This window comes from Manis javanica, chromosome 2 (genome assembly GCF_040802235.1).
Source record: "Manis javanica isolate MJ-LG chromosome 2, MJ_LKY, whole genome shotgun sequence".
NCBI lineage: Eukaryota > Metazoa > Chordata > Mammalia > Pholidota > Manidae > Manis > Manis javanica.
In genome coordinates, this window is record NC_133157.1 from 154,152,384 (window position 1) to 154,170,304 (window position 17,921).

Sequence of the window (17,921 nt, forward strand, 5' to 3'; positions counted from 1 at the left end):
AAACTGGACAGCTACATGTAAGAGAATGAAACTGGATCACTGTCTAACCCCACACACAAAAGTAAATTCAAAATGGATCAAAGACCTGAATGTAAGGCATGAAACCATAAAATGCTTAGAAAAAAACATAGGCAAAAATCTCTTGGACATAAACATGAGCAACTTCTTCATGAACATATCTCCCCAGGCAAGGGAAACAAAAGTAAAAATGAACAAGTGGGACTATATCAAGCTGAAAAGCAAAGGACACCATCAATAGAACAAAAAGGTATCCTACAGTATATGGGAGAATATATTCATAAATGGCAGATCTGATAAATGGTTGACATCCGAAATATATAAAGAGCCCACACATGTCAACAAACAAAAAGGAAATAATCCAATTAAAAAATGGACAGAGCTGAACAGATAGTTCTCCAAAGAAGAAATTCAGATGGCCAACAGATACATGAAAAGATGCTCCACATCGCTAGTCATCAGAGAAATGCAAATTAAAACCACAATGAGATATCACCTCACACCAGTAAAGATCACCACCATCAAAAAGACAAACAACAACAAACGTTGGTGAGGTTGTGGAGAAAGAGGAACCCTCATACACTGCTGGTGGGAATGTAAATTAGTTCAACCATTGTGGAAAGCAATATGGAGGTTCCTCAAAAAGCTCAAAATAGAAATACCGTTTGACCCAGGAATTCCACTTCTAGGAATTTACCTTAAGAATGCAGCAGCCCAGTTTGAAAAAGACAGATGCACCCCTATGTTTATCACAATAGCACTATTCACAATAGCCAAGAAATGGAAGCAACCTAAGTGTCCATCAGTAGATGAACGGATGAAGAAGATGTGGTAAATATACACAATGGAATATTATTCGGCCATTAAGAAGAAAACAAATCCTACCATTTGCAACAACATGGATGGAGCCAGAGGGTATTATGCTCAGTGAAATAAGTCAGGCAAAGAAAGACAAGTACCAAATGATTTCACTCATATGTGGAGTATAAGAAAAAGAGAAAAACTGAAGGAACAAAACAGCAGCAGACTCACAGTACCCAGAAATGGACTAACAGTTACTAACAGGTCCCCAATGGAACTGGGGAGGATGGATGGTAAGGGAGGATTAAGAGGGGTAAAAAAAAGGGGGGGGCTTTATGATTAGCATGTATAAATGTGTGGGGGTGGGGAACGGGTAGGGTTGTACAACACAGAGAAGACAAGTAGTGATTCTACAGCATCTTAATACGCTGATGGACAGTGACTGTAATGTGGTTTTTGGGGGAGACTTGGTGATGAGGGTAGTCTATCAAACCTAATGTACCTCATGTTATTGTAGTTAATGATACCAAAATAAAAAAAATTATTCAAGGGTAACTTTCTTAGCGTCAAAGAGTCTAACAACTCACTTAGTATGCTATTACAAAGACAATCTAAAGATTTTTTACTTTTTCTCTCCTTTTCTCCTCCATTCTTTATATATTTGGTATCATATTCTGGACCCTTTGTCTATCCCTTTTTATTACCTCTGTTTAAAGCTATTTAAACATAGGAACACTTCCATCTATTGCAGTCCCTCTGAAATACACTGTAGAGATGGTTTCTGGGAGCTAAATTCTCTCATCTTTTGCTTATCTGGAAATTGTTTAATCCCTCCTTCAAATTTAAATGATAATCTTGCCATATTAAGTGTTCTTGGTTTGAGGCCCTTCTACTTCATTGCATTAAATACATCATGCCACTCCCTTCCAGCCTGTAAGGTTTCTACTGATAAGTCTAATGATAGCCTGATGGGTTTTCCTTTGTATATGATCTTACTTCTCTCTCTGGCTGCTTTTAATACTCTGTCCTTATCGTTGATCTTTGCCATTTTAATTATTATATGTTTCGGTGCTTTCCTCCTTGGGTCCCTTGTGTTTGGGAGACCTGTGCACCTCCATGGCCTGAGAGACTATCTCCTTCCCCAGATTTGGAAAGTTTTCAGCAATTACTTAGTCAAAGACACTTTCTATCTTTTTCTCTCTCTTCTTCCTCTGGTACCCCTCTATTATGAATATTGTTCCGTTTTGATTGGTCACAGGGTTCCTTCAGTATTCTTTCAGTCTTAAGAGTTCCTTTTTACTCTCTGTGCCTTAGCTTCTTTGTACTCCTCTTCTCTAATTTCTATTTCATTTATTGTCTCCTCCACCATATCTAATCTGCTTTTAATACCCTCCATTGTGTTCTTCAATGATTGGATCTCCATCCTAAACTAGTTCCTGAGATCCTGAATATTTTTCTGTATCTCCATAAGCATGTTAATGATTTTTATTTATTTATTTTTAATTTTGGTATCATTAATCTACAATTACATGTGAAACATTATGTTTACTTGACACCCCCCATCACCATGTCCCCCTGACAAACCCCATTACAGTCTTTGTCCATCAGCATAGTATGATGCTGTAGAATCATTACTTGTCTTCTCTGTGTTGCACAGCCCTTCCTGTGCCCCTCCCACATTATACATGCTATTCAGAATGCCCCGTTCATTTTTCCTCCCCCTTATCCCTCCCTGCCCACCCATCCTCCCCAGTCCCTTTCCTTTTCGTAACTGTTAGTCCATTCTTTGGAATGGACAGTTTTTCAAACTGGGCTGCTGCATTCTTAGGGTAAATTCCTAGCAATGGAATTCCTGAGTCAAATGGTGTTTCTATTTTGAGCTTTTTGAGGAACCTCCATACTGCTTTCCACAATGGTTGAACTAGTTTACATTCTCACCAGCAGTATAGAGGGTTCCCCTTTCTCCATAACCTCGCCAACATTTGGTGTTGTTGTCTTTTGGATGGTGGTGATCCTTACTGATGTGAGGTGATATCTCATTGCGGTTTTAATTTGCATTTCTCTGATGACTAGCAATGTGTAACATCTTTTCATGTGTCTGTTGGCCATCTGAAATTCTTTGGAGAACTGTCTGTTCAGCTCTTCCACCCATTTTCTAATTGGATTATTTCCTTTTTGTTTGTTGAGGTGTGTGAGCTCTTTATATATTTTGGATGTCAACCCTTTATCAGATGTGTCATTTATGACTATATTCTCCATACTGTAGCATACCTTTTTGTTCTATTGATGGTGTCCTCTGCTGTATAGAAGCTTTTCAGCTTGATATAGTCCCATTTGTTCATTTTTGCTTTAGTTTCCCTTGCTCATGGAGATATGTTCATGAAGAAGTTGCTCATGTTTATGTCCAAGAGATTTTTGCCTATGTTTTTTTCTAAGAGTTTTATGGTTTCACGACTTACATTCAGGTCTTTGATCCATTTAGAATTTACCTTTCTGTATGGGGTTAGACAATGATCGAGTTTCATTGTCTTACATGTAGCTGTCTAGTTTTGCCAGCACCTGCTGTTAAAGAGGCAGCCATTTCCCCATTGTATGTCCATGGCTCCTTTATTATATATAATTCACCATATATGTTTTGGTTAATATCTAGACTCTCTTTTCTGTTCCACTGGTCTGTGGCTGTTCTTGTGCCAGTACCAAATTGTCTTGATTACTGTGGCTTTGTAGTAGAGCTTGAAGTTGGGAAGCAAGATGCCTCCTGCTTTATTCTTCCTTCTCAGGATTGCTTTGGCTATTTGGGGTCTTTTGTGGTTCCATATGAATTTTAAAACTATTTGTTCCAGTTCCTTGAAGAATGTTGTTGGTATTTTGACAGGGATTGCATTGAATCTGTAGATTGGTTACGCAGGATGACCATTTTGACAGTATTAATTCTTCGTAGCCAAGAGCATGGGATGAGTTTACATTTGTGAGTGTCCTCTTTAATTTCTCTTAAGAGTGTCTTATACTTTTCAGGGTATAGGTCTTTCACTTCCTTGGTTAGGTTTATTCCTAGGTATTATATTCTTTTTGATGCAATTGTGAATGGAATTGTTTTCCTGCTTTCTCTTTCTGTTAGTTCATCATTAGTGTATAGGAAAGCAACGGATTTCTGTGTATTAATTTTGTATGCTGCAGTTTTGCTGAATTCAGATATTAGTTTTAGTAGTATTGGAATGGAGCCTTTAGGGTTTTTTATGTACAGTATCATGTCATCTGCAAATAGTGACAGTTTGACTTCTTCTTTACCAATCTGGATGCCTTGTGTTTCTTTGTTTTGCCTGATTGCTGTGGCTTGGACCTCCAGTTCTATGTTGAATAACAGTGGGGAGAGTGGGCATCCCTGTATTGTTCTCAATCTTAGAGGAAAAGCTTTCTGCTTCTCGCTGTTACATATAATGTTGGCTGAGGATTTGTTGTATATGGCCTTTATTATGTTGAGGTATTTGCCCTGTATACCCATTTTGTTAAGAGTTTTTATCATGAATGGATGTTGACCCTTGAACCTTTGGTAACCACCAGTGTAAAGACTGCAATGGCAATAAGTAAATACCTATCGATAATCACCCTAAATGCAAATGGTCTGAATACACCAATCAAAAGATATAAAGCTACAGATGGATAAAAAAAAAGACCCATCTATATGCTGCCTATAAGAGACCCCCTTCAAACCCAAGGACATATGCAGACAGAAAGTGAAGGCATAAAAAAACATATTTCATGGAACTAATAGGGAGAAAAAGCAGGTGTTGCAGTACTTGTCTCAGACAAAATAGACTTCAAAACAAAGAAAGTCACAGGAGACAAAGAACAATAGTACATATTGACAAAACGGTCAATCCAACAAGGGGATATAACCAGTATGAATATCTATACACCCAATATAGGAGCACTGATATATATGAAACAAATACTAAGAGAATTAAAAGAGGAAACAGAATGTAATGGATTCATTCGAGGAGACTTAACCACTCTACTCAATCCAAAGGACAGATCAACCAGACATGAAAATAAGTAAGGAGACAAAGGCAGTGAACAACACACTAGAACAGATGGACCTCACAGACATCTACAGAACTCTACACTGAAAAGCAGGAGGATACACATTCTTTTCAAGTGCACATGGAACATTTTCCAGAATAGACCACATACTAGGCCACAAAGAAAGCCTCAATAAATTTAAAAAGATTGAAATTCTACCAACCAACTTCTCAGTTCACAGGGATATAAAACTAGAAATAAATAGTACAAAGAAAACAAAAAGGCTCAAATACATGGAGGCTCAACAACATGCTCATAAATAATCAACGGATCAATGACCAAAGTAAAATAGAGTTCAAGCAATAGATGGAGACAAATGAAAACAATAGCACAATGCCCCAACTTCTGTGGGATGCAGTGAAGGCAGTTCTAAGAGGGAAGTATATAGAAATTCAGACCTATTTAAAGAAGGTAGAACAATCCCAAATGAATCCTCTAAATTCACAATTATTGAAACTGGAATAAGAAATGAGGCCCAAAGTCAGCAGAAGGAGGGACATGATAAAGATCAGAGAAGAAATAAATAAAATTGAGAAGAATAAAACAATAGAAAAAATTAATGAAACCAAGAGCTGGTTCATTGAGAAAGTAAATAAAGTAGATAAACCCCTAGCGAGACTTATTAATAAAAAGAGAAAATCTTGACACATAAACACAATCAGAATGAGAAAGAAAAAATCACTGTGGACATGACAGAAATACAAAGAATTATTAGAGAACCCTATGAAAATTTGTATGTGACAAACTGAATAACCTAGAAGAAATGGACAACTTTCTAGAAAATACAACCTTCCAAGACTGACAGAAAATCTAAACAGACCAATTACCAGCAATGACATTGAATTGGAAATCAAAAAACTACCCCAGAACAAAATCCCAAGTCCAGACAGATTCACCGCTGAATTTTATCAGAGATTTAGAGAAGACATAATACCCATTCTCCTAATGTTTTCTGAAAAATAGAAGAGGAGGGAATATTTGCAAACTCATTCTATGAAGCCAGCATCACTCTAATACCAAAACCAGGCAAAGACCCCACCAAAAAAGAAAACTACAGACCAATATCCCTGATGAACATAGATGCAAAAATACTAAGCAAAATATTAGCAAACTGAATTCAAAGATACATCAAGAGGATCATATCCCATGATCAAGAGAGATTCATCACAGGGATGCAAGGATGCTACAACATTCGAAAATCCATCATCATCAACCACATCAACAAAAAGGACAAAAACCACATGATCATTTCCATAGATGCTGAAAAAGCATTCAACAATATTCTACATCTATTCATGATAAAAATTCTCAACAAAATGGGTATAAGACAGCAAGTATGTACCTCAAAATAATAAAGGCCATATATGATAAACCCACAGCCAACATCATACTTTACAATGAGAAGCTGAAAACTTTTCCTCTAAGATCAGGAACAAGACAAGTATGCCCACTCTCCCTGCTTTTATTCAACATAGTACTGGAGGTCCAAGCCACAGCAATTAGACAACACAATAAAATAAAAGGCAACAAGCAAGGAAGAAGTCAAACTGTCCCTGTTTGCAGATGATATATTGTACATAAAAAACCCTAAAGACTCCACTCCAGAACTACTAGAACTAATACTGGAATTGAGCAAAGTTTCAGGATACAAAATTAATACAGAGAAATCTGTTCCATTCCTATACACTAATGATGAACTAGCAGAAAGACAAATCAGGAAAACAATTCCTTTCACAATTACATCAAAAAGAATAAAATACCTAGGAATAAACCTAACCAAGGAAGTGAAAGACCTATACCCTGAAAACTACAAGATATTCTTAAGAGAAATTAAAGAGGATACCTATAAATAAAAATTCATCCCATATTCTTGGGTAGGAAGAATTAATATTGTTAAAATGGCCATCCTGCCTAAAGTAATCTACAGATTCAATGCAATCCCTATCAAAATACTGACAGCATTCTTCAATGAACTGGAATAGTTCTAAAATTCACATGGAACCACAAAAGTCCCCAAATAGCTAAATCAATCCTGAGAAAGAAGAATATAGCAGCTGGGATCATGCTTCCCAACTTCAACCTCTACTACAAAGCCACAATAATCAAGACAATTTCATACTGTCAAAAGAACAGAACCATAGACCAGTGTAACAGAATAGAGAGTACAGAGATTAACCCAAGCATATATGGTCAATCAATATACAATAGAGGAGCCATTGATATACAATGTGACAATGACAGCCTCTTCAACAGCTGGTGTTGACAAAACTGGACAGCTACATGTAAGAGAATGAAACTGGATTACTAACTCCATACACAAAAGAAAACTCAAAGTGGATGAAACACCTGAATGTAAGTCATGAAACCATAAAACTCTTAGAAGAAAATAAAGGCAGAAACTCTCTTGAATATAAACACGAGCAAGTTTTTCATGAACATATCTCCATGAGCAAGGGAAACAAAAGCAAAAATGAACAAGTGGAACTATATCAAACTAAAAAGCTTCTGTACAGCAAAGGACACCATCAATAGAACAAAAAAGTATCCTACAGTATGGGAGAAGATATTTACAAATGACATATCCGATAAGGGGTTGACTTCCAAAATATACAAAGAGCTCAGGCACTTCAACAAACAAAAAGCAAATAACCCAATTAAAATTAAAAAATGGACAGAGGAGCTGAAGAGACACTTCTCTAAAGAAGAAATTCAGATGGCCAACAGGCACATGAAAAGATGCACCACATCACTAATCATCAGAGAAATGCAAATTAAAACCACAATGAGATTTTGCCTCACAGCAGTTAGGATGGCCAACATCCAAAAGACAAACAAGAACAAATGTTGGCATGGATGTGGAGAAAGGGGAACCCTCTACACTCCTGATGGGAATGTAAATCAGCTCAACCTTTGTGGAATGCGGTATGGAGGTTCCTCAAAAAACTAAAAATAGAAATACCATTTGACCCAGGAATTCCACTCCTATAAATTTACCCTAAGAATGCAGGAGCCCAGTTTCAAAAAGACATATGCACCCCTATGTTTATCGCAGCACTATTTACAATAGCCAAGAATTGGAAGCAACCTAAGTGTCCATCAGTAGATGAATGGATAAAGAAGATGTGGTGCATATACACAATGGAATATTATTCAGCCATAAGAAGAAAACAAATCCTATCATTTGCAACAACATGGATGGAGCCAGAGGGTATTATGCTCAGTGAAATAAGCCAGGCGGAAAAAGACAAGTATCAAATGATTTCACTCATCTGTGGAGTATAAGGAACAAAACAACAGCAGACTTGCCCAACAGCAGAACCCAAGAATGGACTAACAGTTATTTAAAGGGAAAGCTACTGGCTAGGATGGATGAGAAAGGATAAGAGGAAAAAGGGGCATTATGATTAGTGTACATAATGTTGGTGGGGGGTCATGGGGAAGGTGGTTTAACACAGATAAGACAAGTAGTGATTCTATAGCATCTTATTACACTGATGGACAGTGACTGTAATGGGGTTTGTCGGAGGGATTTGGTTTGGGGGGATTCTAGTAAATATAATGTTCCTTGTGTAATTGTAGATTAATTATACCAAAAAATACTATAAAATAGTGTAACCTCAAATTGTAACCCCCCGTGCTTATAGAGGCGAAGTAGGTGACTCAAGGAAGTAAAGACCCCAGGTGGGGACAGGAGAACAGAAAAAGGGGCAGCCCTCTGCACAGCACACCTCACAGTAGGCAGGGTTCCACGTTGCACATATGATTCTTTAGGAGAAGCCTGAAGCCTAGATTTCTGCATGAATCTCCTACATATTAAATATTGACTCAATTTATGGGGGCAAACTAAATGTATTCAGGGGCCACAGTTAGTCTATAGTATATTTGTGTTTTTATATTTGTTACATTTCCCAGTGGTTGTATATAAAACAAATGTGTATGCAAAAATCTTGTTTCTTTACTATCATACGGTTTGCCAAAAAATTGGGCCCCAACATGTAATAACAATTGCTATCAAGATTCATAATATCCAGAAATAGGAACCCTGCTACACTGTTGGAGGGACTGAAAATGGTGCAACCACTGTGGAAAGCAGTATGGAGGGTCCTCAAAAACCTAAATAGAAATACTGTTTGACCCAGTAATTCCACTCCTAGGAATTTGCCTGAAGAAAACAAAGTCTCTGATTCAAAAACATATATGCGCCCCTATGTTTATTGCTACACCATTTACAATAGCCAAGATGTGGAAGCAACCTAAGCATCCATCAGTAGATGATAGGATAAAGATGTGGTACATATATACCCAATGGAATATTATTTTGCTCTGAAAAGAAAATCCTGCCATTTGGAACAACATGAATGCATCTTGAGGGTATTATGCTCAGGAGAATAAGCTGGGTGGAGATAAACAAATACCATATGATTTCACTTATTTGTGGAAGATAAAAACAAAGCAGAACAAAAAAGAACAAAACAGCATTAGACTCATAGACACTGAGAAGGGACTAGTGGTTACCTAGGGGGAGCGGACTAGGCAGGGATGGTGGAGGGAGGAGGAGGGGGACTGTTGAACCACCATGCTGTACATTTGATAAAAAACAAAAAAGATTCATAATACTGCCTCACATAATTTTTCCAATGCTTATGAAAGCTACAATCTATTGTTATTTAATTCTCCCAGACTGTTAATCAAATGGATAACTAGTTCATAGGACTGTTGAAACTAAACCATTAAAACAATTTCCATGTCGATTGTCACTAACTACATGGATTTCAATGTTTAAAATTACAATTCTAATTATGCCAGGGCTCTATGAATTTAACAGACATACTGAGGCAGTCTGTCACATGACTTCAGCTAAAAAGAATGTCCATGATTTACTACTATTGCAATGAGAGAACCCTGCTTGTGATAACCAATTTGTTGGCCTAATGACTCAAATGATACCAAAAGATGCAAAATCTTTCAAGGGTCAGCCTCTACTTATTAAAAGAGTATCCAGAAGCAAATTACAAAAGACTCTTTGAGTGCTAGGGAATGACTAATGGCTGTAATGAAAAACGTGTTTTTCTTTAAGCCAACAGATATCGCCAGTAGTATTCTTTTTTAACTTCTCAGTCACAGATGTAGGGCAGGATGGAAGTCAGGCTGAAATTGTCAGAAAGGAGAGAGCTGAAGGAAGTAGCAACCTATCAAACCCCAACTCTTCTAGAGATTTCTTAAGTTTGTGAGATCTGCAAATTTATATATTACACTTATCCATTCAGTAGTTCTTAAGCAAGAGTTGTATCAGTTCTTCAACGAACTGGAACAAATAGCTCAAAAATTCATATGGAAAGACCAAAGACCCTGAATAGCCAAAGCAATCCTGAGAAGGAAGAATAAAGTGGGGGTGATCTCACTCCCCAACTTCAAGCTCTACTACAATACCACAGTAATCAAGACAATTTGGTACTGGCACAAGAACAGAGCCACAGACCAGTGGAACAGGTAAGAGACTTGAGACATTAACCGAAACATATATGGTCAATTAATATATGATAAAGGAGCCATGGACATACAACAGGGAAATGACAGTCTCTTCAACAGATGGTGCTGGCAAAACTGGACAGCTACATGTAAGAGAATGAAACTGGATCACTGTCTAACCCCATACACAAGAGTAAATTCGAAATGGATCAAAGACCTGAATGTAAGTCATGAAACCATAAAACTCTTAGGAAAAAACATACGCAAAAATCTCTTGGACATAAACATGAGCGACTTCTTCATGAACATATCCCCCCAGGCAAGGAAAACAAAAGCAAAAATGAACAAGTGGGACTATATCAAGCTGAAAAGCTTCTGTACAGCAAAAGACACCATCAATAGAACAAAAAGGTACCCTACAGTATGGGAGAATATATTCATTAATGACAGATCCAATAAAGGCTTGACATCCAAAATATATAAAGACCTCATGCACCTCAACAAACAAAAAAACAAATAATCCAATTAAAAAATGGGCAGAGGAGATGAGCAGTTCTCCAAAGAAGAAATTCAGATGGCCAATAGACACATGAAAAGATGCTCCACATCACTAATCATCAGGGAAATGCAAATTAAAACCACAATGAGATATCACCTCACACCAGTAAGGATGGCTACCACCCAAAAGACAAACAAAAACAAATTTTGACGAGGTTGTGGAGAAAGGGGAACCCTCATACACTGCTGGTGGGAATGTAAATTAGTTCAACCATTGTGGAAAGCAGTATGGAGGTTCCTCAAAATGCTCAAAATAGACATACCATTTGACCCAGGAATTCCACTTCTAGGAATTTACCCTAAGAATGCAGCAGCCCAGTTTGAAAAAGACAGATGCACCCCTATGTTTATCGCAGCACTATTTACAATAGCCAAGAAATGGAAGCAACCTAAGTGTCCATCATCAGATGAACGGATAAAGAAGATGTGGTAAATATACACAATGGAATATTATTTGGCCATAAGAAGAAAACAAATCCTACCATTTGCAACAACATGGATGGAGCTAGAGGGTATTATGCTCAGTGAAATAAGCCAAGCGGAGAAAGGCAAATACCAAATGATTTCACTCATCTGTGGAGTATAAGAACAAAAACTGAAGGAACAAAACAGCAGAATCACAGAACCCAAGAATGGACTAACAGTTAACAAAGGGAAAGGGACTGGGGAGAATGGGAGGGAAGGGAGAGATAAGGGCGGGAAGAAAGGGGGTATTATGATTAGCATGTATAATGTGGGTGGGGAGGAATGGGGAGGGCTGTACAACACAGAGGAGACAAGTAGTGATTCTACAACATCTTACTATGCTGATGGACAGTGACTGTAATGGGGTTTATGGGGGGTACTTAGTGGAGGGGGGACCCTAGTAAACATAATGTTCTTCATGTAATTGTAGATTAATGATAATAACAACAAAAAAAGAGTTGTATCTGTACCTCAAGGAAATATTTGGAAATATATATATCCAGGCTTTACTGGACTTAGTCAAAATCTACAGGGGATAGCCTAGGTTTTTAAGGTTTTTTTAAAGTTTCCCAGGCAATTCGATTCACCAGCACAATCCTAGCTGAGCACTGATGCACTGGACAATCACATCATTTTCATGGCTCATAAAGGTGGTCAATTCCTGCTATCACTTGAGGATTTTGCCAAAGAAAGGAAAGCACAAGAGATGGGTCACTTAGCAAAACTGCATTTAAATTTCCTGGGTGGGGGCAGAACAGGGACTCGTAAGGAAACCCAAAATGTAACTTGATTTCATTATTCATAAACTCCTCTACGTGGCTGTTTCTGCGAGAACAGGATATATCAGTGCATTACATCATCTTCCTGTTTCCCACTTCACCACCACCTGTTCTCTGCCAATCTGGTTCCTCAGAGTCCTGAAAATGTCAATCTCTAAGCAAGTTTACAACCCATTCATCCTCTTTCCCAAACTAACAATTATTTTCCCTCAAGGCTGAAGACATCTTGCCCAAACAGAGAAAAACGAGAAGGAAAAAGCAAACACGAAAAACCTCTTCTTGTTATTTACCTTCATGTGCCAAAACTCCAAATTGGCCTGCATATTTCTCATTGCTCTCTCCTTTTCCCTTTCCTTTTTCCCTCTGAAACTTTAGCCAGTGAAAGAGGAATCGCTTTTACATAAATCACTATTTTTATAAAATAGGAACTTGTCAACAGCAGCCACAATTTCATATTATAAAATACATTTGTTTTGTTTGGGTTTTAGATAAAGCCTGTTTCCGAGACAAACTTTGCTTTCCTGTGTTGCTTTACACTAAACAGAAAAAAACTTGGGTGGGGAAAAAATATTTGAAGGAAAAGTTGTACTGCAACAAATTCAGTGTTTTCACAAACATTTGCCATAAATGCATGCAAGAAAACTGTACTCTACTGTTTCCTTAGAAGAGCCATTATTTTAAGTGAAATCTTAGTTATTTCAAAATATTTTCAGTCAGGAAATGCTTGATTTTCCAAATACATAAAATTGACCCTAACTATATTAACCTGTTGGGGCTGCAGCATGGGAGGTAATGTACATCCAGAAGAAAAAGCAGGTAGGTCAGCTTCATCATCACCTGTTCCCTACATACAGCTACAAGTCGGTAAGGAGCTGCACGAGGCTGAGCAGGAGCTACTCTGTGATGTGAGAAACCCTAAGGTGGTACATGGCTGGCAGAGCGGCTGCCAGTACAAGGGAATTGCCCTGCTGATGTCAAGATGTGACCCAAACCCCTCACGGGATCTTCAGAGCCCTGGGGTCCCAGAGTGCCCAGGGCCTGTGGTGTGCCACTTCCACATCCCACATGCACTCACCCAGCTCCTCTGGCAGGGTACTAGTTCTCCACCTCTCCTCCCACCCATCCCCAGCAGCACCCATTTCCTAAGGCTCTGCAGAGCAGCCAAACTTCACCATCACCTCACCCCCCCCCCCACTCAGCCTTCAGTCCTTTGTGAGCTCTGAGCCTACCACCCCCTCCCAGGCACTCAAGGCAAGGTCCTCCTCCTGGGGAAGAGGAGGGCCAGGAGACTGCTCTGCCCTCTGTATGGGCAACCTTTCTCTAGCCCTCCCCGACTTGGCTTTGGAGGTGCTTCCATGGTGACAGCTCCTGATGTCGAGTATGCAGTATATATATGTGTCTACATATACACACACATACAGATGTATATGTAAAATAATTTTATACATCTATGGCTACTAAAGAAATTAAAAATATGTTATTCAAATTTCTGTAGATAAAGTTGGTGGATGCATCCCTCGTTGTTCGCCTCGATGTCTGTGTTGTGCAAAAGGAGCTGTGCCACTGTTGTTACACGCTCACCACAAGCTGCATAGTGTAAAGCAGTGTTGCCATAGATGTCACTCACATTGGGATCGGCACCATGATCTAAAAGAATACATGCGCATTCCTCTTGCATTGCACGGCCTGTAGGTATTACACAAAGAAACACACTATAAATTCTATGATTTCAAAGTAGACACTCTATAGGTTTCACCAGTGAGTTATATTTAAATGATAAACTGATTCTCTTCTCAGCTATTACATCAAATCCATCTCAGGCTGGCACTGACAGCTCCTACATACCTTGATCAGGGGTGTCCTCTCTAGGTTGTCACAGAGGTTAAGCTCACATTTTCTCTGTACCAGGACAGTTACCACTTCTGTATGGCTGTTGGCGCAGGTCAAATGCAGAGCAGTCCTAGGAAAGTGAGTGGACTTGTTAGGAACAATGGACTCTTCTCAAAACATACAATTATTCATGTAATTGTAAACATTAAAGAGCATGTTATTCATATGTCTTCAAAACAAAAATTTACTTTTTCTGGAGAAGGTACAATATTTATCAGCCTTATTACTCACCACATTAATGAAAGTGCAGTCTATTTGATAGTAAGAGCATGACCTTGGGATTCAGCTCACCTTAGGTTTGAATCTTACACTTTAGTGATCACTTGGCCTCTCGGTGCCTCAATTTCCTCATCAACATGGGGATAAAAATAAGTTATCTCATAGGATACTACTGTTATCTTTAAACAAGAATCTATGCTAAATGCTCTAGAACAGTTCCTAGCACAAACAGCAGGTCAGCAATTGTTATACTATTGTTATAATTATTACTATTGCTACTCCTTTACAAAGAGCATCCAATTTAGTAAAATGATATAATTATGCCTACTTTGCAAAAATGTTTGAAGGATTAGAGAGAACACTATTTTAATTATTTTAAGATTCTCATTTTCTCACATTTTAACATCTCACATTGGAAGGCAAGTATAATTCATAATGTCTGATAACTAATTGGCATTTAAAAAATTTACTGGTGCATAAAATAGTACAGCATCAGACAATCCATTGTGAATTATGTTAAATGAAATAATGGTATACACAACAGATCTACTGCAGTTCACATGCTTGGATTTAAATAAATTTTAGTTCTTAAAAGCATTATGGGATAATGGTTCTTCTGAAATATCAAACAGAAGAAATTTTAAAAAATAATTATTTTTATTTTCATGAAACTTTAAGCCAAAGGAAACTGAAGATTCAAGTGATAAGGATAGCTGGTTTCATTCAATATTTACATTTACAGGTTGTAAATTAGACATTTGCAATGATCTATTTAGGACTGAATACTGTTATAAACATTCAAGAAGGCAGGTAAACATTATCTTTTACAATTTTATATGATCAGAAGTGCTTTTGTTTGAAAGGGAGTAGGAAAAGCTTCAGTTGAAATTAGATCCTAACACTTCAATTAAAAATTTTTCATTTTGCTCACACGGGGCAACATGAAGTGTTTAAGAATGAAAGAATCCTGAGTACAATTTGTTTGCTATTGGAGAGGTCAGTATTTTTAAAGAAAACTTTTATAAAGGCAATACTTTTGCAATAGTAATATTTGCTATTTTTGATTTTTGTTTTCATAAGGACACTACTAAAATTTTCTAAACTTTTGCAATAGTAAGTCATTTTTTGTATTTACTATTTTTTATTCTCACAAGGATGCAACTAAAATAATTGGTGTATAATTATTTACATAAATGTAATAAAGCTACACATAATAAAAACATGTACATAATTAAACATATACATAATAAAATCTATAGGCACAGATAAAAAGATTCTTTATTTCTGAACAGGCTAAAAGTTGTCAGAAGATACCAATCCTCAAAAACATTTTTTAAAAGTAGTTTTTATCTGTGCAAGAGTCATACTTCTGCATTCTCCCAGAATTACTTCATTAATAATAAACTTCCACTATAATTTTTATATGTGTTCATTGCAGAACTCAGATTTTTTCAAAAGAAAAAGAAAAATACACTCGCACTACAAATTGTATCTGGAACAACTTTTTGTGGGATAAAAATCTGGCTACTTTTCTTCACATAATTAGGAGGTATTTCTCCACCATTTATAAATGATTCACCTCTTCCTACTGATGTGAAATGTTATCAGAACCAAGTTCTGAGTCATATATATGTGGGGATTTGGTCACTTCCCATTCTGTTCCATTCATTTATCTGTCTTTTCAGCTTTTAGTAACTCAACACTCTGATAATTTATAGCACATTTTGATATCTAGGACAAATCTTTGTTTAATATATAAGACTTTCCTAAATCTCATCACAGCAATAAAAGAAGGACAGCATAAGGAACCTCCAATTTTTAAAACCATGATTATTTTTTATTTGATTTATGTGAAATTAATAAATAAAAGAGCACACATTTTGAGAAAATGAATATTCCTATTTAATGGAAAGATTTTCCCACACCAAAAGGTCCATCAGTAAATAACAGATCTATACATAGGTGTGCACCCATATAAAATGGATATTGGATTTTATTCAAAGAATTTTTACAAGTTAACAAATTACAAAAATTTTCATTTTTCTCATTATGTATTATGTACTTTTATGCAGTATTTTTGTTAGGCACTTTTATTCCATTATGTACTTTTCTGTAATATCTAATAAGGTATAAAAATGTATACATTAAAAATAAAATGCTGTCTATACTCCATTTTTCTATTAGTGATGTTTAGTTAAATCACTGCCAAACTGTCAGTCAAGTGCTCTGTAAGAATTATGGGTGAGTCTGAAACCGCTAGTTTTTGGCTCTGCTGCTCGTAATGTGGGCATGGGCACCAGACCCCTTGTCAGGCTTCCGGGACCCAGGTCCTGTGGGGCCTTGGTGCTAAGAGGCTCGGCTCCCCAGGTGAGCCTGGAAGGTGACGCTTTCCCAGGTCCACCTACCTCCTCCCAGGCCCCCTCTGGCCTCCCGGCCCCTCTTACCTGTTCTTCTTGTCCGTGTCATTCAAGTCATTTTTCGCCATAAACAGAATCTGCTGCACTCTGGCTATTTTGCCCTTACTAGCAGCCATGTGGATCTTTCTGACATGTTTGCTTCGGATATGGTACTGGGCCTGCAAGTTGACTCCCCAGCAGTCGTCCTCCATGTTAGTGGGATGGACACTACATTGGTTTCTGAAGGGATTCAAAGATGGCCAACACTTCAGACCCAGGGATCCAAATACCCTCTTCATCATAACAAAGCCTCGGGCTTCAGGAGACCTCAGCTCCTCTGCTGCCGTCTGCTCCACAGCACTAGTGCTGTATAAGCCAACCTAGGGGCCACAACAGCCCAGACCCCTGTCAGCAGTAAGCACACAATAACTTCAGGCAACACAAGTGCCCCGCCCAGATGACATCACAGGGTGGGGCACTCAGAGACCAAGGGTGTGGAGAGTGTACGTGCTGGGCCCAGACATGGCTCATTTTGACTGGTGCTTGAGAGGAGCATTGGGTTCCTTTCAACTTCAGTGGGTGGGGGGGTGGCTGAGTTGGGAAATTGGCAGAAGGTAGACAAGTCCACATGGAAAAGCTGTGTACGGGGGCAAGAGCAGTGTGAAACTTCAGGATGCTGAAAGCCTCCCCACAAAACTCCCCTAAAAAACTCTAAATCTCCTTATCTGTCACTTTATTCCTCTTCTACATTCTGCTGGGCCTCAGGTGGTCTCCAAGGATGCAGTAACAGAAGGCAGTTTTCTTGGTCTCAGAGACTGTGGTAGTGTGTCATCAAGTACAGACTGATGATAAAAGAATGCATGTTCTCTAGTAAAATCTCCAATAAGCCCTCCCCTTTGGGCCAGCCTTAGATTTATATTTTCTTTGCTTTTATTTTCCTCCAATTACATCTTTATTCAACCCAAGATTTATTACTTAAGAACTTAAAAAGAAAACGGTTATTCACTTGTCCTAAATTATGTTTTCTCACCTACTTTAAATCACTTTATCATACATTAAATTCTCTTGCATGATTTCCAACAACACAGATGGAGCCACAGATTATGCTCGGTGAAATAAGCCAGGCAGAGAAAGACAAGTACCAAATGATTTCACTCATTTGTGGAGTATAACAACCAAGTAAAACTGAAGCAACAAAATAGCAGCAGACTCACAGACTCCAAGAAGGGAGTAGCAATTACCAAAG

The 17,921-nt window shown here is 37.9% G+C and overlaps 1 protein-coding gene across 1 annotated transcript in view; it reads right to left on the minus strand.

The window, feature by feature from the left end:
- LOC140847930 (ankyrin repeat domain-containing protein 26-like) overlaps positions 1 to 16,853 on the minus strand; it is a 46,414-nt gene extending 29,561 nt beyond the window's left edge. Inside the window, exons 1-3 of the mRNA XM_073229597.1 lie at positions 16,724 to 16,853; positions 14,016 to 14,130; positions 13,798 to 13,856 (exon numbers count right to left, since the gene is read on the minus strand). The gene's annotated coding sequence lies outside the window, so the exon portion shown is untranslated. The remainder of the gene's footprint in view (positions 1 to 13,797; positions 13,857 to 14,015; positions 14,131 to 16,723) is intronic.
- Positions 16,854 to 17,921: the final 1,068 nt, after the last annotated feature.